The sequence below is a fragment of the Camelus ferus genome, chromosome 25 (genome assembly GCF_009834535.1).
Source record: "Camelus ferus isolate YT-003-E chromosome 25, BCGSAC_Cfer_1.0, whole genome shotgun sequence".
Classification (NCBI taxonomy): Eukaryota; Metazoa; Chordata; class Mammalia; order Artiodactyla; family Camelidae; genus Camelus; species Camelus ferus.
The window spans coordinates 37862060-37886871 of NC_045720.1; the positions used below are offsets into that span (position 1 = coordinate 37862060).

Here is a 24812-nt window from a genome sequence, read left to right on the forward strand (position 1 = left end):
AACTGAAAGATAGCTGAAAAATCCCCAAATATTTGGAAATTAAGCATCACCTTTCTAAATAATGCATGAGTTAAGAAGAGTCAGGAAAATGTTTTTAAATATTCTGAACTAAATGAATATAATATAACAAATCAAAATGTATACAATGCAGTAAGAGCAATGCTTATAGGGAAATTTATACCATTAAATGTATATATCATAAAAGCAGAAAGACCTAAAGTCAGTATCTAAGCCTCCATCTCAGGAAACTAGAGAAAAGAGTAATTTGAGCTAAAGCAAGCAGGAGAAAAGCAGGCCCTGATGGATTCACTGGTAAATTCTATCAAGCATTTAAGCAACAAATGACAGCAATTCTCTGCAATCTCTTTCTGAAAATAGAAGCAGAAATAACATTACTAACTCATCCTGTGGATCCAGAATTATCCTAACACCAAAACTAGATGACATAAAAGAAAGGAAAACGCTCTACCAATATTGCTCAGGAACAATGATGCAAAAATTCTCAACAAAATTATCAGTAAACCGATTCCAACAATGTTAAAAAAAAAATTACACATCAAGACCAAGTGGGATTTAGTTCAGTTATGCTTGGAAAGGCTGGGTCGATATTCAAAAATCAATCGGTGTAATTCAGAATATCAACAGGCATAAGAAGGAAAAAGCATTTGATCATATAATTGATGAGGAAAAAGCATTAGAAGAAATTGAACCCCCATTAGTAGTTAAAAAAAAAAAAAACTCAGCAAACTAGGAAAAGAAGGAAATTTCCTCAACTTGACAAAATCATCTACAAAACCCTACAGCTAATATCATACCAAATAGTGGGAAAGTAGATGCTTTCCTCTTAAGATCAAGAGGAGATCTTAGAGATGTCCTTTCTCATCACTCCTATTTAATAATATACTCGAAGTCCTAGCTATTAATATGACAAGAAGTAGGAATAAAAGGTATATAGACTGCGAAGGTAGAAACAAAACTGTATTTCTTCACAGAAGGCGTAACTGTAGAAATTCCAAAGAATCAGCCAAGAAAAAAAAAACAAAAAACCTCCAAACAAAGTCAAGTCACAGGGTAAGAGGTTAACATACCAAAGTCAATTGCTTTACTATATATCAGCAGTAAGCAACTGGAATTTGAAATTTAAAAATAATACCCTTTACAAAAGTAGTCCCAAAATGAAATACTTAGGTATAAATCCAACAAAATATAGAAGGGATCTAAACATAGAAAACTGCATAACTCTGATGAAAGAAATTAATAAGACCTAAGCTTTATTTATAAATGAAGTGACAGTCCATGTCCAGCAGCTGGAAGACTCAATGTTGTTAAGACGTCAGTTCATCCCATCTTTGTCTCTCAAAGTGGTATCAATCAAAATCCAAGCAAGCCATTTTGTAGTACTGACAAACTGTTTCTAAAATTTCTATGGAAAGTTCTGCTCCGAGCTGGCCCTGAGCAGGGCAGCGTCGTCTGGGCGGCTCCATCCAGGACGGCTCCCCACCCCCGGGCCTCTCCCCTCTCGTTCAGGAGTCCCCTTGCCACGTAGGCTTCTCGGATCTACTAGGATTTAATACCGCGGGGTGAGGTGAGGGCAGACCCGGGAGGGTCGTTACCGCAGAGGAGCTGCAGTGCCATCAAGATGATGGAGGTACTGCCAGCTGACTCCCAGAAACTGCTACACCCGCTGAATGCCCTGCTGGGACAGGAGCCGAGATGTCAGCCAAAGGTCTGCGGCTTGAGACTGGAATCTGCCCACGATAATGGCCTTAGAATGACTGCACAACTAAGAGGCTTTGAAGTAAAAGATCTTCTTAGTCCGACTCAGTTCTTTGGCTTTGACACAGAGACGTTTTCTCTAGCTGTGAATTTACTGGACAGATTCCTGTTAAAAATGAAGGTACAGCCCAAGCACCTGGGGTGTGTTGGACTGAGCAGCTTCTACTTGGCTGTAAAATCAACAGAAGAGGAAAGGAATGTCCCGTTGGCAACTGACTTGATCCGAATAAGCCAATATAGGTTCAGGGTTTCAGACTTGATGAGAATGGAAAAGATCGTGTTGGAGAATGCGTGTTGGAAAGTCAAAGCTCCTACTGCCTTTCAATTTCTACAACTCTGTTATTCACTCATTCAAGAGAACGTGTCACATGAAAGGAAGAACAGCCTTAATTCTGAAAGACTAGCAGCCTAACGTGAGGCATGCTACTGCAGGATCACAGCTCCTAAAGCCAGGCCGTCTGCGTTGGCACTATCACTGCCTCGCAGATCAAGCACAGACGCGTGTAGAGTTAACGGGAAGAGTAGAGAATCTTCAGAGCCATTCCAAGATGAATGGCAGAGATTTGACTTTCTGGCAAGAGCTCGCATCTAAGTGTTTAACTGAATATGCATCAAACAAGTGTTGCAAACCAAATATTCAGAAGTTGAAATGGATTGTTTCTGGGCAGACTGCATGGCAACTGAAGGATAGTTACTACAGGATAACCCACCTTCCAACAATTCCTGAAACGGGCCCTGAACTGGATTATTACAGCAACAAAAAATAAAAACAACACTGAAGACTGTCTCTGCAATCCTGAGCTGTGGGTTCCATAATGTTACAGTGGATTTAAGCAGTGAAGCCTCAAAACATCACAACTAGATCAGCATTGATGTTCTCACATTTGGGAAAACCTCCTAATTAACATTACCCTGTAGTGGAATTACTCAAATTTGAATTCACCTGTGAAGCATTCGAATCAAAGCTAACAGTATAAATGTGAAGTGCTGACAAGCCTGGGGAGGTAAACTACGAATCTTCATTTCTCATGTTGAACCAGCCTTCTCTGTTGGGTCAATATATTGTATTTAGGTGGTGTTAAAAATGGATACTTAATTCAAATTAGGAGGTTTGCATCAAAACCAACATTTCACAAATACACTTTTAAGGCATAACAAGGATCACTATTCTAGGCAGTGAAAACAGTTTCTTGGCACCCATAATGCAAGTCAAATAGGTAATCCAGAGATGTGGACTTTATTGCTACATGGGAATCACATTTAAATTGGAGAGTATTTCATATAAAACAAAACTACAGACCTAGTAATTTTGGCATATTACGTTATCTTTAATATTTTTCTAGAAACCAGGTGATGTTTGTATCCATGATAAAAAAAGTTTTATACAAAATTTACTGCCTCAATCTAGTCTCATCAAGAAAATTGGTTTTATTGTAGTAGTAATTCAAAATAAATTAGCATCATTGTGAAAATTTTCTGATTTAACACTCCAGAAGTTTTTACTAAGGACTGTTTTTATAAAACTGTCATTGCTTCCAATTTAGAATTTCGCTTAAAAGGAAGAGAATACACTTTCAGTAATTGCCTCTACTGTGCCAAAAGAATTTTAAGAAAAGGAGGCAACTTCATAATAAGGTTGCTGAGGTAGTGTTCAGGATTTCAGTGACTCTCAGGAGATCTACGGTGCTGAAGTATTGTATGTAAATGGTTACTCAGTGCAGTGTGTATACTGAGTCCGTCCAGGATGGCTGTACCCAATTTTGACATCATATTATGGGTAGATATGGACTGGAAAATAAACCAAAGAACTGTAATGTATCTTACACTTTTATAAACCATGTTTTACAGATAACTTTTCAGTTTCCCAAAACACTGATAAATTTCAACATTTTGAATACATCAGTGTTCATTTTGAGGTGCCAGAGGTAACCTGACCAACTACCATTATGTTTTGTTACTAAGGGATATACCTTTCAATAAAATTACTGAAATGAAAAAAAATTTATATAAAGACAAAAGACCTAGATAATAAACACAATAATGAAGAAGAAAAAACAAAGGACTTACACTACCCAATTTCAAGACTTACTATAAATAGCTATAGTAATCAAGCCAGTGTTATATTGGCAAAAAAAAAAAAAAAAAACCACGTATACATCAATGAAACAAAATCAAGAATTCAGAAATATACCCATACTAATATAGTCAAGATCTTTGACAAAGGAATAGAGGCAATTAAATGGAAAAAGAATAGTCATTTCAAAAAATGGCACAGAAACGACAGGCTGCCCAAATGCAAAAAAATTAACCTAGATACCAACCTGGAATCTTTGCAATAATAAAATTTAACTAAAAATATATCATAGAGCTACATTTAAAATGCAAAGAAAGAGAAAATCTAAGTTACCTTGGGTTCGTAATGAGTTTTTAGATGCAACACAAAAATTACAATCCATGAAAGAAAAAAAATTGATCAGTTGAACTTTATTAAAATTTTAAAAATTTGTGCTGTGAAAAAAAGAAAGTACTCTTAATAGAATGAAAAATACGGCACAGACTGGAAGAAAATATTTGCAAAACTGAGTAAGGACTTGTAGCCATAATATACAAAGAACTCCTAAAACTCAACAATAAGAAAAAAAGCCAGTTAAGAAGTGGGCAAAAAAATCTGAATAGACACTATACTAGAGAAGATATACACAGACTGACCATTATGGTGGAATAGAAAGACCCTGAGCTCACGTCCTTTCATAGGCATACCAAAATTACAATTTATGAACACTTATCAATGAAAAAGACCAGAACCTACCAGAAAAGATGTTCTACAACTAACGATGTAAAGAAGATACCACGAGTCAGGTGGGAGGGGTAGAGTCACAGGATAGTCAAGACCCCACACCTTCAGTTAGGTGACCCACAAATGGGAGAATAATTACAACTGCAGAGGTTATCCTACAGAGTGAGGGGTCTGAGCCCCACATCAGGATCCCCAGCATAGGGGTCCTGTGCTGGGAGGATGAGCCTCCAGAACGTTTGGCTTTGAAAACCAGAGGAGCTTAATTTCAGGAGAGCTGGAGAGCTGAGGGAGGAAATAGAGAGTCCACTCTTAAGGGCACACACAAAATCTCACATGCTCTGGGACCCACGGCAGACGCAGTAATTTGAAAGGAGCCTGAGTCAGACACACCTGCTGATCCTGGAGGAGGCCATCAGAGCCCACCCGTGGAGACACAGACACTGGTGGCACCCATTGTGGGGAACTTGTTCTACCATGTGGACTCTGGTGTTGACAAGTGCCATTTTGGAATCCTCCCCTGAGGTTACTAGCCTCAGGACCCAGCCCCACTCACACCCACCAGCCCCCAGGGACCAGTACTAGGACACCTCAGGCCAAGAAACTAACCAGGCGGAGACACAGCCCCACCCACCAGCAGACAGGCTGCCTTAAAATGACCTGAGCCAAGCGCCATCCCTGGAGATGGCCCTGCCCACCAGAGGGCCTGGGACCAGGCCCCACACACCAGTGCACAGGAACTAGATCCAGGACCCCCAGGGCTCTGCGTCCAGAGACACCCAGGATCCAGCTCCACTCACCGGCAAGCAGACACCCACCCCAGGAAACTACAGTCCCACAGCCTGTGAACCCAGCCTATCCGCCAGCAGGCTGGCACCAGCCTTGGGACAGGCTGGGCCACGGTTCTGCCCACCAGCAGACCAAAACAAACTTTGGGACACTCCAGACCCTACAACCAGCTACGTCAGGAACCGGCCACACCCACCATCAATCCAATATCAGCCTGGGGACTCCTGTGCCCTGCAGCCAGATCCCAGGACCCAGCTTTGCCTGCCAGTGGGCCAGCATTAGCCCCAGGGCTCCCTGGAGTTCTGGCACCCCCAAGGAGTGGCTGACAGCCTTCACACAGGCAGGGCCAGCAACCAACCAGACCTGGGGCCAGCCAAGCCTACAAAAGTGCCCACAGTAGTCAGCCTCCAACAACAGAAGAACCCAAGCAGCCCACACAGGGGGCACCCCTGGGACATATAGCTCTAGTGACCAGAGAGAAGTGCACTGCTGGGGCACAAAGGATGTCTCCTACAAAAGGCCAGTTCTCCAAGGTCAGGAAATATAACCAACATAATAGATACACAGAAATTTAAAAAGCAAGTAAGACAAATTGAAGAGATAGAGAAGAGTGCTCCAAATGAAGAAACAAGATAAAACCCAGAAAAACTAAGTGGAAACAGCAAATCTACCCAAGAAAGAGTTCAAAGGAGTGACTGTGAAGATGATCAAAGAACTTGAGAGAAGAATGGACAAAGAGAACAAGAAATTAGGTGTTTTTAACAAAGAGCTATAAAATGTAAAGAACAACCAAACAGGTGATAAATACATTACTGAAATGAAAAGTACACTAGACAGAAACAACGGTAGACTAAACGATACACAGAAAGGTTATCAATGAGCTGGAAGACAGTAGTGGAAATTACTAAAGCTAAACAGAAAAAAAGAAAAGCAAATAAAAAGAAATGAGGACAGTTTAAGAGGTATCTGGGACAACATCAAGCATGCTAACATTCACATTATAGGAAGCCCAGAAGGGGAAGGGAGAGAAGAAGAGGCGAACAACATATTAGAAGAAATAATAGCTGAAATGTCCATAACCTGGGCAAGCAAACAGATGTTCAAGTCCAGGTGAATATATATATATACATTACATATATATATATATGTAAAAACATTCCATCCAAAAGCAGCAGAATACATGTTCTTTTCAAGTGCATATGGAACATTCTCCAGGACAGAGAACATACTGGACCACAAAACAAGTCTCGGCAATTTAAGAAAATTAAAATCATATCAAGCATATTTTCCAATCACAATGCTGAGACTAGAAATCAACTTCAAGAAAAAAAACCTGCAAAAAACACAAACACATGAAGGTTAAACAATATACTACTAAACAACCACTGGTTCACTGAAGAAATCAAAAAGAAATTTAAAACTACCTTGAGGTAAATGAAAATGAAAGCACAATGATCCCAAATCTATGGGATGAAACAAAAGCCACACTAAGAGGGAAGTTTATAGCAATACAAGCCTACCTCAGGAACCAAGAAAAAGAAAAAAGAAAAAAAAAGTAACATCTAAAAGGAGCTAGGAAAAGAACAAACAAAACCCAAAGTTAGTAGAAAGAAGTCATAAACATCAGAGCAGAAATAAATGAAATAGAGACTATAAAAGCAATAGAAAAGATCAATGAGTCTAAGAGCTGGTTCTTTGAAAAGAATTTAGCAACACTGATAAATCTTTAGCCAGATTCATCAAGAATAAAAGGGATAAGGCCCAAATCAGTAAAATCAGAAATGAAAGAGAAGTTGCAACTGACACCACATGAATATAAAGGATCATAAGATATTACAATGAACAATTGCCAACAAAATCAACCTTGACAAAAAGACAAATTTCTAGATATTTACAATCTTCCAAGGCTGAACTAGGAAGAAGTAGAAAATTTGAACAGACCAATTACCAGTAATGAAATTGAATCAGTAATTAAAAACTCCCAACAAACAAAAAACTGCAGGACCAGATGACTTCACAGGTGAATTCTACCAAACATTTAGTGAAGAGTTAACAACTATACTTCTGAAACAATTCCAAAAAAATTCAGAGGAAGAAATGCTTCCAAAGTCATCCTATGAGGCCAGCATCACACTTACACGAAAATCAGACACAGATATCACAAAAAGGAAAATTACAAGCCAATATCACTAATAAAATAAGAAGCAAAATTCCTCAACAAAATATTAGCAAACCAAAACCAATAATACATTAGAAGAATCATACACCATGATCAAGTGGGCTTTCTCCCAGGGATGCAAGGATGGTTCAGGATCCATAAATCAATCCATCTGACATGTGACATTAACAAACTGAAGAATAAAAACTGTGTGATTATCCTGTTAGATGCAGAATATTCTGACAAAACTCAACATCCATTTATAATAAAAACTCTCAACAAAGTGGAACATTAGAGCATTTTCACACACCATATAGAAAAATAAACTCCAAATGGATTAAAGACCTAAGTGTAAGACCAGAAATGATAAAACTCATAGAAGAAAACATAGGTGGAACACTCTTTGACATAAATTGTAGCAATAATTTTTGGATCTGTTTCCTAAGATAAAGGAAACAAAAGCAAAAATAAACAAATAAGACCCAATTAAACTTAAAAACTTTTGCATAGGAAAAGAAACCATTGACAAAATGAAACAACAACCTACTGAATGGAAGAAAATATTTGAAAAAAATATGCAAGCAAGGGCTTAATACCTAACATATATAAAAGCTAAAACAACTCAACATCAAAAAACCAAACAACCTGATTTAAAAATGGGCAGAAGACCTGAGTAGATATTCTTTCAAAGAACACATACAGATGGCCAACAGACACACGAAAAGATGCTCAACATCACTAATCATCAGAGAAATGCAAATCAAAACTACAATGAGGCATCACCTCACACCTGTCAGAATAGCTATCATCAAAAAGTCCACAAATAAAAACTGAAGGTGAGGAAGTGGGAAAAAAAGGAACCCTTGTACACTGTTAGTGGGAATGTAAATTGGTACAGTCACTGTGGAAAACGGTATGTATGGTTCCTAAAAACACTAATAATAGAACCACCGTATAATCCAGCAATTCCACTCCTGGTTATACATCCAAAGAAAATGAAACCCTAATTCAAAAACATTCATGCACCCCAATGTTCGTAACAACATTATTCATAATAACCTAGAACAGAAGCAACCTAAGTGTCCATCAACAAATGAATGGATAAAGAAGATGGGGCATACGTATACAACGGAATACTACTCAGCTATAAAACAGAAGGAAATTTTGTCATTTGCAACACCATGGACGGACCTGAAGGGCATCATGCTTAGTGAAATAGGTCAGACAGCAAAAGACAAATATTGTATGGTATCACCTATATTTGGAATCTCAAAAATAGAACAAACTAGTGAATGTAACAAAAAATAAAGATAATATCCAGATGGTAAATAATCATTTGAAAACATTTGTAGTAGTTTGTCACAGGGAATTAGTAACTTTCATTCTAATGAGATACCCATTATAATGGCTAAACATCTTCCACAAAACACCCTACAAATTTTACTATACCAATTCCTGGCTAGGATCTGGGGCAATAGGAACATTCCTTCATTGCTAGTGGGAAAGCAAAACGGTGTAGCCACATTGGAAGACATTTTGGCGTTTTCTTACACAGCAATCATGCTTACCCAACTGGTTAAAAACTTATGATCATATAAAAACCTGCATATGAATATTTAGAACAGCTTAATTCATAATCACCAAAAATTGGAAGGAACCAAGATATCCTTAAATAGGCAAATGGGTAAAATAATTTTGGTACATCTACATGATGGACTATTACTCAGTGACTTTAAAATGAGCTATTAAGCCATGGAAAGAAATGGATGAATCTTATATGTGTATTGCTAACTGAAAGAAACCAGTCTGAAAAGGCTATGTAGTATGTAATTCTAATTTTATGACATTCTGAAAAAGACAAATTTATAAAGACACAAAGATCACTCATTGCTGGGATTTTAGGGCAAAAAGGTAGGGTTGAAAGGATGAGGACAGAGGATTTTTTAGGGTGGGGAAACTATTTTGCATGACATGGTATGATGAACACATGACATTATGCATTCATCAAAACCCACAGAAATTTACTGTGTAAAGAATGAACTTTAATGTATGCAAATTCTTAAATAATCATTTATGTTCAGGAGATCACTGGATGGAATAAAGAATGTGACTAAACAATTTAGCCGTCTTAGAAATGTAAGAAACAACCTCATGAAGGGCGTAAGGGAAAGATGTGCTGACCTAAGTAAATTTGGAAATAAACAGAATCTATAAACTAAAAGTGAAAGAAACTGTTCATAGCACTATACTATAGTCGATAAAACTGTTTCTTATGTGGGTATAAGTTAAACATTCTGATATTGTTATGCATGTATACTGGAATTTAACAATTATGTAAATAAATGGCTGAATGGGGGAGCCCTGTTTCTTACCGCTGGAGTGAGAGGTTACTGATAAGCTAAGGGGGAGGCTAGAATAATTCATGTAGTAATGGTTTAGAGTCTGAGATACCAGTATGAACTCATGTTTTGCTTAAAGATACATATGGGTCCCCATAGAAATATCTGCAGAAATGTACACATACATGAGTAAATATATACATATATTTCTTTGCTCTATCAGCTGAGAGAGCTTGAAGCACCAATGAGTGCATCTGTCACCCAGATCTTGCTTTCTAACACCAAAAAAATCAGAGCTCCTTGGAGAAGTAGCTGATTCTGGGACTGGGGAAGAACCTATAAAAGATGGGCCTGAAACATCTTATAGTATCAGAAAATAAGGAAGTACTAAAAACCACTCACAATTATGAGGATATGTCAAAGGCATACAGAAGTCAACTGAAATAGCTCCCAATGGCCAACAGGGGGAAAATCTGAGTAACAAAGTTGAGTAGTATAGAAAAATCCCATACAAGATCGCTCATATGTGGAATGTAAAAAAAAAAGAAAGAAAAGAAAAAGACAAATGAACATAAATACAAAACAGAAGCAGACTCACAGACATAGAATACAAACTTGTGGTTGCTGGGGGGAGGGGGGTGGGAAGGGACGGGACAGACGGGGAGTTCGAAATTTGTAGATACTGACAGGCATATGTAGAATAGATAAACAAGATTATACTGTATAGCACAGGGGAATACATACAAGATCTTGTGGTAGCTCATGGTGAAAAAGAATGCAACAATGAATATATGTATGTTCATGTATAACTGAAAATTATGCTCTACACTGGAAATTGACACAACATTGTAAACTGACTATAACTCAAAATAAAATTTTAAAAAATAAGTTGAGTAGTATTAGATTATAATACAAAGTACATAACTATCCATATGTGAATAGTGTAATAAATATTGAATAAACAAATAAGTAAAAAATAAAAAATAGATAAACTCCAATGTACAATTCTAAATAAAACTCATGCAGACACTAAATCTTCAAGGAGGCAGAGCATAACTACCCACTCCTTAAGTGTGGGCTGCCCATAATGACTTCCTTCCAAAGAGTCAAGTAAGGGAAAGGGAACGAAAGAGTAAACGTTACAGCAGAGAAATGTGGCAAACACTACCTCAGCCTGGCGGTCATGGTCACATCAACAGTCATAAGTCATGCTGATAGTATGTACCTTTCATATGATGTGTTGGCACTTTATGTCTGTGAACTTCCTCCCCAAAATACATAACCCTAGTCTACTCATAAGAAAAATGTCAGAAAAATCCCAGTCAAGGGACAGTCTACAAAACGCCAGACTACTCCTTCCTAAAACTGTCAAGATCTCAAGAACAAGGAAAGTACAAGAAACTGTCTTAACCAAGAGGAACCAAGGAGATATGACTATGAAATGTAATGTGCCATCCTGGACGGGATCCTGAAACAGAAAAAGGACATTACGTAAAGACAAAGGAAACTGAATAAAAGTATGGACTTTAGTTCATGTAACAATATTATCTCATTAATTGCAACAAATGAACCACACTAACATAAAATGTAATAATAAAACTGGATGTGAGGTATGGTAATTCTCTACACTAGCTTCAGAGTTTTCTGTAAACGTAAAACTGCTCTTAAAAAGTTATATAGAATTAAAATACTTTAAAATATTAAAAATTTTTGCCATGTTATCAACATGATAAAATCAGTTATGTTCATTCATGTTAAATCTTGAAAGCTAACACACATCAAACTCAATAATCAACTCAGTAGATTCATTTTCTTAACTCCAGGCATTCTGCCCTGGCTGTCATGTTTTCTATGGACTATTTGGGGGAATAAATTGTGTTTTATGTATTAGTGTTACACAAGTAAAAATATGTTGATCTGTCATCTTGAAATGCATTTTACTCTAAATTTTATTAACCATATTCATCATAATTTCATGAAGTTGTTACATATTCTTACTTTTCTCTTCAGGAGCATAAGAAACCAAATACAAGGTTAATTCAGATGTGGTCCCTGAAAGCACATCTCCTGGGACCCACTTCTGAAAGCTGGTCATTAAACTCTCAGTTCAAAACAAACCAAGTGCCTAGAAATTGGGCAGAAAATCAAATCATCGAGTTACATACCTGATCCTTCAATGACTTGAAACCAAATATTTAGATAGTTTATCAGGAAAGCTTATTTCTTACATCAAATATTTTTGTCACTTAAGAGTTGTTTTGTGAATATGAAAAAAACTGTCTTCACCTTGAGGAAATGAGTGTATATTAGTTTTTCATGACTAGAAAGAATGTGCTTCTATTCTAGTGAAAAAAAATATGTATTTAATGTCACGTCCATGGAGAATCAACGATAACATTTTACGGAGACTGGGAGAAAGGCAACAAGAAAACATCTCCCTATTTACTCATTTTCATGGAAAGATGAGAAACATTTGTTGGAAGAACACTGAGTCATTTGTAGAGAATATGGATTCAAAATTAGCAATGTAAAGATACTCCATTTGTAGGCAAGTTCTGCTACAAAATAAAAATAAATAAATGTTTTAATACAATTGTTAGATATAAGAAAAGGAATACAATGCATAATTGAATTGCTTTCCTTTCCCCTCCTCCCTGTCTTCATTCCCAGTAGATAATCACCACTTTCCAAGTTAATTTACCTTCCAAAAGAAGATTATCTGTTATTTCTGCCTGGTTAACATCTAATTTCCTTATTTTGGTTAAAATACTGTGACTTTCCCTTGCGAGATCACCGGGCCTCTCTCTCACTGTAAGTATTTTAGGTGGGGCTGCATGCACCCCACCCTCCTCTAGGGGTGTATGTAATCCAAGCCTTGAAAATTAGTTCCATCCATCTCTCAGTTATTGCTTCAAGGATAAGCATGTGACTCTAGCAGATCACTCAGAAAATCTTGAGATTTTTGCTAAACTCATTTTGAAAGAGATGTTTTCTCTCCCTATTTTGACTTGTCAAAATGGTAGGAGCCCTTCTGGAAGCCATCTTGTGACTCTCAGTAGGAAACTTCCCTGAAAGTAGAACCAACCAAAGGAAAACCAGAATTGAAATGGAGAAAGAAGGAGGGACATAGGGAAAGAGAAAGTGATTCGTGAACACTCAGATACAGCTGGGACTGAAGTAGTGTCATTTCCGGGTATTTCAATTACAAGAGCCAACAAACTCTCAACTTTACTTAAACTAATCTGAAACAGATTTCTGTCCCTGTAAACTGAATTGGTCCTGATTAATAACTATCTTTCTTTTTTTATAGCTATCTCAATTTTTACCCATCTTAGAGATTTAGTTGAGGACAATCATTCCATTAACTTACCGAGGCCACCCCAAGCCCAGAGACCACTTTCTCTGAACTCTTTATACATTAGTGTATTTAACACTCAATTTAGTGATACCTCTTGCATTGTTGAAGACATTATTATTCAATTTTCTCTGCGTTTATCAGTCATTTATCAAAAAGATGCTAAGCTCTCAGAGGACAACATTGTCCAATATCTCTTCCCCACCTCAGGTCTCTAAGAGTTTATTAGGGTTGATCGACTAAGTGTTCTCCAGATCTATGTGCAAAAATCTAAGGGTAGTTACTTTCATTACACACATATAATTTGTCCTAGTAACATAAAACCTTGTAAAGGCTCACAGTTTTTAGTTACCGTTCCATAATTGATCCACAAGTGAAGAAATCATATCTTTAGGACCTATACGAAATTAATGAAGGTAGAAGGGCACTGACATGTTTTAATATTCAAAAGATACTAAGCAAAATCCTTGGGGCTTTATATATATTTACCTTGCTTAATCCTCACCTATTGTGCTAATTCAGTCTTATTATTCCTGCCTTAAAAATGAGAAAAATCTCAGAGGGTTTAATTTGTCCAAGATCACAACCTAGTCAAAGTGTATACAAAAATGTATGTATTTCTTTTCTCTTCCCCTAGCACAGTGTCTGGGATACAAAAAGCACTTATAAAATACTAGGCAAATGAATAAATGAAATAATGAATAGTATAGCTAAGATTAAAGATTGTCCTTTTTGGTTTCAGATATCCATTATACCATGCCACCTTCAAACACAATCATGGCCAAAACAATTCCATATATTTTTATCTTCTGTTTTTAAATTACATTGATTCACTTAGCGTTATTCATGTGGAAAGACAGATATTTCTTGATTTCAACAGCACAACCCTACTACAGAGATAAGCCACAATAAACGAAGCATCCTGAGCGAAGTACAAGGACTTTGGAGTCAGAGGGGAATCTGGATACAAGTTCTATTTACTTACTCTGGGTCACTGAACACGTTACCTATGTCTCAAATTATTCATTTATAAAATTGGAATAATGGTATCTTCCTGGAAAAATTATCATGAAGAGTAAATGAAAGTCTGTCTAGTATAACGTCTGGCATACAGAAATCCTTTGCTAGGGTTACTTACTGTTATTACTGTAATATTTTCTTTTGAAGTCTGAACTAATTTTCTCGTGGCCATATAAGTCTTGGTAATGCACAAGCTGTTATATTTTTAACAATTTAGGAGTGATTTACAATATTAAGGAAAAAGATAAATGTCACTTATTAAAAGAGCAACAGATATTCATAAGTAAGCTCTCATAACTGTAAGTGACCCCGATATTAGCAAAAAAAATACGCTTTTAATACATATGACATTCTCAACATAAAGAATTTAGCAATCTCATTACCCATCTAGGAACCCAAGCCAAAAACTAGAAATCTGCTCTTTCCTCCCCATACATATGTAAGTGCCATCAAATACCTTCATCTCGCTCATTAAATATTTCCAATTAATTACCAACTCTTTGCCAAAAATATCAAATTCAGTTTTTACCTTGGCCCTACATTTATTGAAGCCTTCAATAGCTCTAATCTGGAGGGTGTTGCAGTAGTCCAGGTGCAAGATTACGGAGGCTTTAACAGGGTCGAGATTTGGAAGTAACGAAAAGTGATTAGATTTTTGAAGATATTTTAACGGTGGAGACAACAGGGACTAGACGTGGAGTTATTAAAGAAAGAGGAGACTCACAGAAGCCTCTGAACCTGCTTGGCTGGAGCAGCTGCTGAATGGTAGTGCCGTCTCCTGACACGGAGGATGCTGCTGAAGGAGCGAGTCAGGCAGCCGGGGTTAGAGTGTGATTTTAGATATGAGCATGGTAGGTAGCTAATATATATTTTTACAAATTGAGAAATTGTGTTCAGTAACTCACTACTATGCGTTTTTTCCTAGTTGTGTGCCTTTGTCCTTGCTTTTCCCTTTCCCTGGAATTACTTGTCCCCCCACCTATCCCACACTTACTTGGATGAATGACAACTCAAGTGGAGCCTTCCTCAACACCCCAGGCAGAATTAGACTTACCTTCCTCTATTTTCCCATTGTAATTTAGTAATGGTTATGAAAACTAACCATGAATCAAACATTAATTACTAGATGTACAAGGAGGTACAGTCCCTGCCCTTAAAGAGCTTAACAATTTCACAGGGAAAAGGGGACCGAACCCACAAAGTTTTCAGGGCAACGTGTCAAGTGGCGTCACACACAGAATGCTATGAAGCTAAAGACAGGAGGGTGACGGGTAGTCAGACAAAAATCCTAACATTCATTGAATATGTATTTTTAAGTGTAGGGTACTTTAATTGTGTTATTTCATTAATCATCACAACAGCCTATAAGCCAGGCATAAAGGTATAAATACCTACCCCAAGTTATACAGCTTGCGTGTCACAGAACTAGTTTCAAACTCAACCCCTACTCCTAAGCCATTTCTTTGCCAGATCAGATTCAGAGGGGACTTCACGGGAGGGATACGCTCGGGCTGAGACAAGAAAGACTGAAGGCAGAGCAAGCTGTGCATATGAAGGGTTGGCAGGATCCTTCAGAGATAACAGGGGACGAGGGAAGGAAGTTAGACAGTTAATACCGTGCTCAGGAGTCTGGATTTTATCCTGCAGGCAATAGGTAACAAATGAAGGTATCTGAACAGAGAAGTGAGAGAATCAGACGTATACCACAGGAAGGGTACTCCAACACAGAACCTAGAGTAGATTTATATCACAGCATCTATTTTCAGTTTTATTTTAACTTATTTTAATTAGGATATAATTAATTTAATTGATTTCATTTTAATTTATTTTAGAGTGTAATTTATTTTATTTTAATTTATTTTTAATTAGAGTATAATTAATTTTACTTTATTTTTAGAGTATAATTAATTTAATTTAATTAGAATATGTAATTATTTTCAAATTCATGTTTACCTTCTGCTCTAGAATTTGAACTTTAACTGAACTCCATTCCATTCCTTGTACTGTGTGAGCGTGTGTGTGTGTGTGTGTGTGTAGTACTGATTTTAAGTAAGTCTTATTTATTTAGTATTTTTGGTGCCCAACATAAGGTCCGGCAAATAGGAGCATTGCCTAATAACAGTTAGATGAATGAAAGAAAGATGGAGTAAGAGAGGAAGGGCTGAGATTAAAATTTAAGAATTTCTAACTCCAAATCATACTATCATTTCTATGCATAGTTCTGATTAGCTTTAATAAAACATTTTTAAAACTCTGTGTAAGTAATAACCAGTTGAGTTATTTTTGTAAAAAAAAAATCAAAATATTGCTACTTTTAAACAAACACACTGATCACCGTATTCAACACCATGAGGACACAGCCAACACAACCCAGCATGGCAGTACTTTTGCTGTCAAGGACAGCCTTAGACATACAACGTATTGCTTGCATTTCATTATTTCCCACTTCTTTAATTACTTTATTTTAAAACCATAAATAAAAATGAATTGAGTTTCTTCAGTTTTCAGTGTGGAGTTTAGAATCCAGAGGCTATTTTAGGCATTTAGGGTCAAACCCAAGCACACACAAGAAATTGTATTAGGACTACTGGCTTGCAAACAATAGGAAAAGCTGAATGAGCAGGGCAGACGTAAGACAAGCACCAGGGAAGCGCAGAAGCCTTAGAAAGGTCATTAAGGTCAGAACATCTGGGCCAGATGTTCTGTATTCATCTGCCAGATGCATAACTCAGCACCAGAGGTAGGGTGGGTAGGACATTGTGATGGATAGTCCCACCAAATAAGAGTAAGCATTAGGACTAAAAATGGAAATAGATAACACTTTTAAGAACATCTTAAAGGTCAGGCACATTTCCAAGAAAACTGTGTGTATTAACTCATTTAATCTTTCAACAAGTTTGTGAGAAAGGCACTGTCTTTTTACCTCTGCCCAGTTCACAGATTAAGCAGAACAGGGATTTGAACCCAGGAAATGGGACAAAGCAAAGTCATAAGCTTAACCATAATGCTACACGTCTCCTGGATACAGACAGAGTACAGGAAATGAGTACATTGCAAAACAGAAAGGGAAAAGAATGCTGGGCTGCCAACCCACTGATCTGGACCACAGAAAGTGCCTAAGCTAGAAGCCACGTTTTAGGGTAGACACTGCTCTGTACACTCCAAGCTCTGCTGCTGGAGTAGGGTCTGACTTGTAAGCAACCTATCATGAACTCGGTAATTTGAATTTAAATTTTCTCTTTGTTTCTGTGATAGCTGATAAGCCAAGCTATATAAAGATAAGAATTTTAACAGTTTTCTGCTTTTGGCAGAAAAGCAACATATTTATGAGTGTGAAATTGCTTTACATTTTAGGAGGAAAAAAATCATACTGTGGAAATAGAAATTTTGTTTTCCCTTACTTTGGAAAAAGAAATAAAATAAATTATTACAGTTAGAACTTGCACTCATACTCCCATATGAGTCACCTGTCCCAATAGGATCATTGTTAGGGTGTGAAGTTTGTTTGTTTGTCTGTTTGTTTGTTTGTTTTTAATGAATCACTCTCACTAGACTTTGATTTTCAAGCTGGCAGATGTGTAGCTGAAGAGTCTGCAAGTTTGTATATGCCTGAGAGTAAACATGAGTCTAAGACGATTTGAGAATGCTCCTTCTCTGTAATAAGCTATCTGATTCTCAGTTTCACTAATTTTCACCAAAAAGTTTGAGAAAACAGTGAGGAATTATGAAATTATGAAAAATCAGCCTTCTGCCAATAATCCTGATTTCCAGCACATAGCCCCTAATCTTGTCATCTCTCTTTGTGGCTAGGACCCCTGACCAGAAGATCACCGGGGCTGTGGAGCCTAGTGGGGGTCCAATGAAACTTGACTGAATAGCTCACATCAAAGGACAGCCTTGCTATCAAGATGCAGGAAACATAGGATCTGGCCTCTGGATGGTGCTCTGAGAGTGTCCCTGCCTTCAGGGAAAATATTCCCACTTAACAAACCCTTTGTTTCACCTCTCTACTTGAGGTCATATTTTTACATTTTGATTGAATAAACCAAACTTTGGGTAACCAAAGCGAAAGGCTCTTAGCAATTCTCATTTAACCTATTAACATTAGTTATATTATGAGCCAATGAAATCTTCAAAATGGTTTCTAAACACACAAATATAACATCAACTGTTCTTAGACTAGGCTTTTTAATGCCAACATTATTTTCTTGAAGTGTATTTAGTGATTCAAAGAGTCATAATTTTTCAGATTACCCAGAAAGCATTTAGTGCATTAAGTGAAGAAAACTACTGTGTACTGGGGAGTCAGGTCATATTCAAGATCTTTGCAAATTCAAGCTATAATCATACTTGTGTATGTGTAGACTGAAGTACATACGTATGTGCATACATAATAAAGTGAAAAATATCACCAAATTTGGAGTCAGAGAGACCTGGGTTCAAGAATCCTGGTACTGCTGTTAACATACAATAGACCCTAGAAAAAAATTATTAAACTTCTCTGAGCTTCACTTCTTCACTTAAAAAATGGGGAAACAATAAAACAGCTAAACATACTGTGCAATTACTAGTATGTGCAAAATTAAGGCCAAGCAATTTACTGTTGGTGGGAATGCAGTTTAGTGCAGCCACTGTGGAAAACAGTATGGAGATTCCTCACGAGACTAAAAACAGACTTACCATATGACCCAGGAATTCCACTCCTGGGCATGTATCCAGAAGGAACCCTAATTCAAAAAGAAACCTGCACCCCAGTGTTCATAGCAGCACTATTTACAATAGCCAAGACATGGAAACAACCTAAATGTCCATCAACAGATGACTGGATAAAGAAGAAGTGGTATATTTATACGATGGAATACTACTCAGCCATAAAAATGATAACATAATGCCATTTGCAGCAACATGGATGTCCCTGGAGAATGTCATTCTAAGTGAAGTAAGCCAGAAAGAGAAAGAAAAATACCATATGAGATCGCTCATATGTGGAATCTAAAAAAAAAAGAAGAAGAAGAAAAGGACAAATGAATTTACGTAAAAAACAGAAACAGACTCATAGACATAGAGCACAAACTTGTGGTTGCCAGGGGCAGTGGGGTGGCTAGGGATAAACTGGGAGTTTGAGCTTTACAGATACTGACAGGTATATATGTAACAGATAAACAAGATTATACTGTATAACACAGGGAGATACATTCAAGATCTTATAGTACCTCACAGTGCAAAAGAATATGAAAATGAATATATGTATATTCACGGATGTCTGAAAAATGGTGCTGTACACCAGAAATTGACACATTGTAAACTGACTATAACTCAAAAAAAAGAAAAATTTTTTTAAAGTGCCACTCACACAGCCTACTTATTTGCTAACAAAAAATGACAGATGAAGGACGGCAGCAGATCTCAGCGAGTGCGCGTCAAGAGGAATCAGATGGTGTTATTTACTACTACAAGCCTTTTCATTTTGCCTTTTTATAAGGTTAAAAAAATTCTTTTTGCAAATTTTACAAACACCCATGTTATCATTTCCATTTTTATTCAACCTGCATATAAGTTAGTTTTCTGCAGGAGCTTTGCATTTTGAGGTTTAATTCTAGGCTCTTTTGAGCAAAGCATTTGTATCTCTCCTAAGCGATCCTATTTGAAGGTCTATCGTTATGTCCAGGATCTTAGCCTAAGATTTAAATACAACCCAAACCGAAACTCTCTAATCAGAGGGGCAGGGTAGAGCTCGGTGGTAGAGCACATGCTTAGCATGCACGAGGTCCTTCCTTCAATCCCCGGTACCTCCATTAAAGAAGTAAGTGAACCTAATTACCTCCCTCCTCAACAAAAAACAAACAATAAAAAAAGATGAGTTTAAAAAAAAAAAAAAAAAACTCCAATCATATATTTTTTCCAGTTTCTTCAGAAGCTTCTCTTTCATGTGAGAGATTCCAAAAGCTAAATCTAAGCCTGCAGGTCATCTGTCATATTGCTTCTCACTTCTGACTCCCGTTGCTCCGCAGCCCGTGAGGTCTTCCATCATAGGAGACTCTGTCAGCCAGAGACTAAGTACGTGTAGCAGCTGTTTACTTGCAAACACAGAATGTGATGAACACATGGAACAGGAAGATTTTTTATGTTGATATCCTCTCATTTACATTAGATTTTTCCACTGCCCTTTTTCTCTTTTTGAAGTCTGCATGTGTGGTGAATAATCTGGGTTTTTTCCACTAAACTCCACCGAAATGCAGATGACTAGAATGTCACCGAGCGTCGCCAAGGCACCACAGCACAGAAACAGCTCAAGCTCTCAGTAGTGTACTGGTGGCGTTAGTTCTAACAGTACCAGCAAAATGAGCAGGTGTAAGTTCTTACTATATGCCACGCACTGCCCCTGGGGAATTTACATATATTACCTCGGTTATTATTCAAAACCCCATGACATAGGTAGGTGTCATTATCTCTATTTTATTGATGAGAAAGCTGAGATTACAAAGTTTGTTACTTACCAGAAGCCACAAAGCTACTAGGTGGCATAGCTGTGATTTAAGCCCCGACCTGCCTCACTTTACACTGAGAATGAGTGAAAGTGATGCGGGATGAAAGACAGAGGTAAGAGGGGACGGATGGAAGGGAGATGGATAATGGAGCAGAATGTACTTAATCCTTAATTCATTAACAAACATCCACTGAGCCTGGGCAGTGTCCACGCATAAGACAAGTTCCTTGCCTAGAAAGGCATGTTTGGCTCAGACAAGCAAAAGCCCCAGCTAACAACTGCAGTCCTCACCAAAGGGCAATCGCCAAGCAACGCGGAAGCGTGGAGAGAGAGGGTGGGGCCCTGCCTGGAGGAGCTGGAGGAGGCTTCCCAGGGAAGGTGCCTTTCGAGCAGGAATGTAAGCAATACTGGAGGGTTCTCAAGCCGGCTAAGGGTCAGAAGGCCAGAGCAGGTGGAGGCCAAAGGACGCCACCATGGAAGCGCGGCACGTGTAGCCCCCAGTGCTTCAGAAGGCTGCAGGAGAGGATGCGAGGGGAAGACTGTGGGCGTAAGAGCAGAAGGACAGGTGGTTTTCACAGCACGCTGGGATCAGGCATTAGGACAGGGAACAGGAAGGGGAGAGGTGTCACAGGGGGAGAGGAGACAGGGAGGAGACATGGGGCTGAACAGGACCCACGGGGCTGCCAGTGCAACTGACCGCTCTACGTGGCATAACATATGAGACGATCGCAAAATCCATTACATATGTGTATTTTTAGGGGCTTTTTATTATGACTACGGGTTATAATAGTGGGCTACCAAAGAGGGAGTTTTGATGGAAAGAGTCAGTGGCAGATACGAAAGTAATAGTGACCCTCTCCCAGAGCTTTGGGGCCCCAGGAAAGGGAGGTGCAGCCTGAGAAAACTGGAAGCCTGGATAGAGACGGAGAAGAGGTATTTCCGAGCTGCAAATGGCTACTGAAGCACGAGGCAGGTAGCATGGAGACAAACGGACTATTCAACTGTGCTTTCAGCATCGCTGGGGCTGGATATCAGTCATTGGGCAATGAGTGGGACAAGGAGACAGGATGACAGCATCACTATGTCTGCCTTAAAATTAACCAAGCGCTTCAAGTGAGAAAAAACAGCCCCTCTGACTGCAACATAGTTTGAGGAAGTATCATGATGGATCGGCAGGATTAAATATTATCAGAATCTGGGGTGCTATTTTACTGATACTTGGATTAACATACTTTGTCATGTGGGAAGGTGTAGACAGGGAGGGGCTTCAAGATGGCAGAATAGAAAGATGCAGAGCGCACCTCCTCCCACAATTGCATCAAAAATACATCTACATGTGAAACAATTCTCAAAGAATACCTACTAAGCTCTGGCATAAGACCTCAAACAATCAAGCTACAAGCAAAATGTCCATGTAACCAGTTGGGACGATAGGACCTGTGCCCCTGGGAGGCGGCTGCGGAAAAGGAAAGGCTCCCTCACCTTGAGAAGCCCCTTCCGCCGTGGGGAGATCAGCAGGGACAGAAAGGGGCTTCAGAGGCTCAGAGGAGAATGCCGCAGCTGGTCTGCAGCAGACAGAAAAGCGAGGCCAGCACAGAGGATCCACGCCACCCCCTGCATTCCCCAGCCTGGGAAGCACGTCTGCTGGTGAGACTCGGGCTTCAGAAGACAGAACCCAGGGAGAGGACTAGGGCTGGCTGCAGGGAGACAGCCTGAAGGGGCTGGAACGCGGTGTGGACCACAGGAGGTAGTGTGTGCAGTGAGCACAGGTCTGCCATGAAAAAGCCCCAGTGTTAATGCGCATGAAGTAAGAGGCAGGACCCCACCAGAGCAGCCTCTTTCTTCTCATGATCACAGCTGGCACGGCTCCACCTCTAAGAGCTCTGGGAACACGCGAGTGCTGGTGAGTTGCTCCAGGTGGAAATAGGGCTGAAATCTGAGACGTGTCCCAGGTGGCTTTGGCAGATTTACGTGACTGGTGCCTTTGTAAGCTCAGTGCTGCAAGACATCCAAGAAAGTTACTGGTGCGTGACTATGGCAGGTGCTGGTGACTAACTCCAGTGGATCTACCCTGTCCCCTGAGGGACAGGTGGGCAGACTGCCTGCATTTCCACAGCTGAGGCAGGCCAAGAGCAGTGTACTTTGTGATCCCGCACAATGGGTGACAGGTGACACCAGAATGCACACACCGGTGGACAACTCTCACAAAGTGGCTCAGTGGCTCCTCTCCCACCGGAAATACTCCAGCCCTGCCCACCTTATACCACAACTCAGAAACAGATCTGGGAACTTCTACTCCAGAAACTGGGTATCTGACTCAGTTCCAACAGGGCTGTGACAATCAGAAAGCAAAGAGGAGGCAGTGCTCAGCATCCAGTGCCAGGCTCTGGTCACGACACCACCTATCAAGGGGATGACAGCCAGCACAGACGGAGGAAAGATGTGGCAGCCACCCACACTAAGAACAGACCTGCAATAAAAATATAGGAGCACATGGGCAACACAGGGTCACTCCCACATGAAAACAGCCCTTCAGGACCACAGTACATAACTGTGATTCCTAAATCCACAGTGTTCAAGAAATGTTAAGTAAAAAGAAGCAGCAGAGGAACCACTCCCAATTAAAAGAACAAAAGAAATCCTCTGAGAACAAATGATGAAAGAGACCTCTCCAGTATACCACAACTTGAGTTCAAGAAGGAGATCACAAAAATGTGAGAGGCATTAAGAAAGGCTATTGACAGGGGTGGGGGTACTGCACAGCAGCAGAGTGCATGCTTGGCATGCACAAGGTCCTGGGTTCAATCCCCAGTGCCTCTATTAGGGGGAGAAAAGAAAAGAGAGAAACAGAGGAAGAGAGGGAGGAAGGAAAGAAAGGGTAGGGGAAGGGCCAAGATAGCAGAGTAGAAGGACGCTCGTAGCTCACCTTCTCCCACAAATACACCAGGACTGACATCCACGGACCCACCCAGCCAATCAGAGCACCTGCTGGACTTTGACAGAACATTACCTTCTTCAAAAGACAAAATATGCCACAAATCTGGCAGGAGAAAAGGGAAAAAAAAGGAAGAAAAAGGAAAATAGAGTGGGACCGGTCCCATGGGGAGGGAGCAGCAAAGGAAGAATAGCACTCATTCGCTGGGTCCCCCTCTCCAATGGAGAGGTCGACGGGATGGAGGGGGAGCCTCCGAGGCTCAGATCTATAAGAAGCGGCCCTTGACTGAAAGAACTAAGATAAACGGGCACAAAGGGTCCCTGCGACCCCCAGCCCTAGACGTGACCCAGCAGGGATGGGACGGGCCAGGCTGCCAGAGCTGGGTGGAGCACTGGGGCAGGCTGTACAGAGGCAACCTCGGGGGACTGCATGGTGCTGCGCACCATGGCTGGGAGGGGATACATAGCAGAACAACCTGGGTCCCCCATAAAATACAAAAAAAAAAGCAAAGCAACACTGTTGGTGTGCCCTGGGGGAGGGGGCCGTAGCCTTCATCTCTGAAGACTCACAAAATCATTACTGGCCGGTTCTTGGGAGAAGAGGCGGGGCTCAGCCACAGCCGCCATATCCTCCAGGCGGGGCGGGGTCCAAACCTGAGTCAGTACCTGGGGGCTCCGCAACCTAACAGACGAGACTGAGATCTGTTCACAGCCTGAGGCAGATAGGATCATTCTGCCCTGGTGCCTCTAAGACAAATGAACAAGGAGCAGAGTTCTGGCACAGAGCAGGGGCAAGGGCTGGTGCAGGCATTTTCTCCAAACCCACCTACCGAGTTTGGACCCTACACTGCACAGGGAGCGGCACTGAAAAGGGATCGACCGGCCCACCTACCAGCACTAGGACCAGCACAGACTAGGGCCGCGACCGGAGGGCCTCTGGAACCAGCAAGCGGAGTTTGCACAGCAGGGCGAGGGCAGGAGCGGCAACAACCACAGAACAAAGAGAAGGTCCGATCAATAGTCAGGGCAGCCTCTGGCTACCAAATCACTGGCCCCACCCCTAACCAAAGGCATAACAGGCAAAAGGCAGGGAAGGAAGGCTTGACAACCACCCATACTTAAGAAGGACCTCTCGACAAAATTATTAAAGGTGCACAGTC

At 39.8% G+C, this 24812-nt stretch overlaps 1 protein-coding gene and 1 pseudogene across 3 annotated transcripts in view; one reads left to right on the forward strand and one right to left on the reverse strand.

The window, feature by feature from the left end:
- NECAB1 (N-terminal EF-hand calcium binding protein 1) overlaps window positions 1–24812 on the reverse strand; it is a 234802-nt gene that overhangs the window by 185584 nt on the left and 24406 nt on the right. The window lies entirely within an intron of this gene.
- LOC102518204 lies at window positions 1584–5895 on the forward strand (annotated as a pseudogene).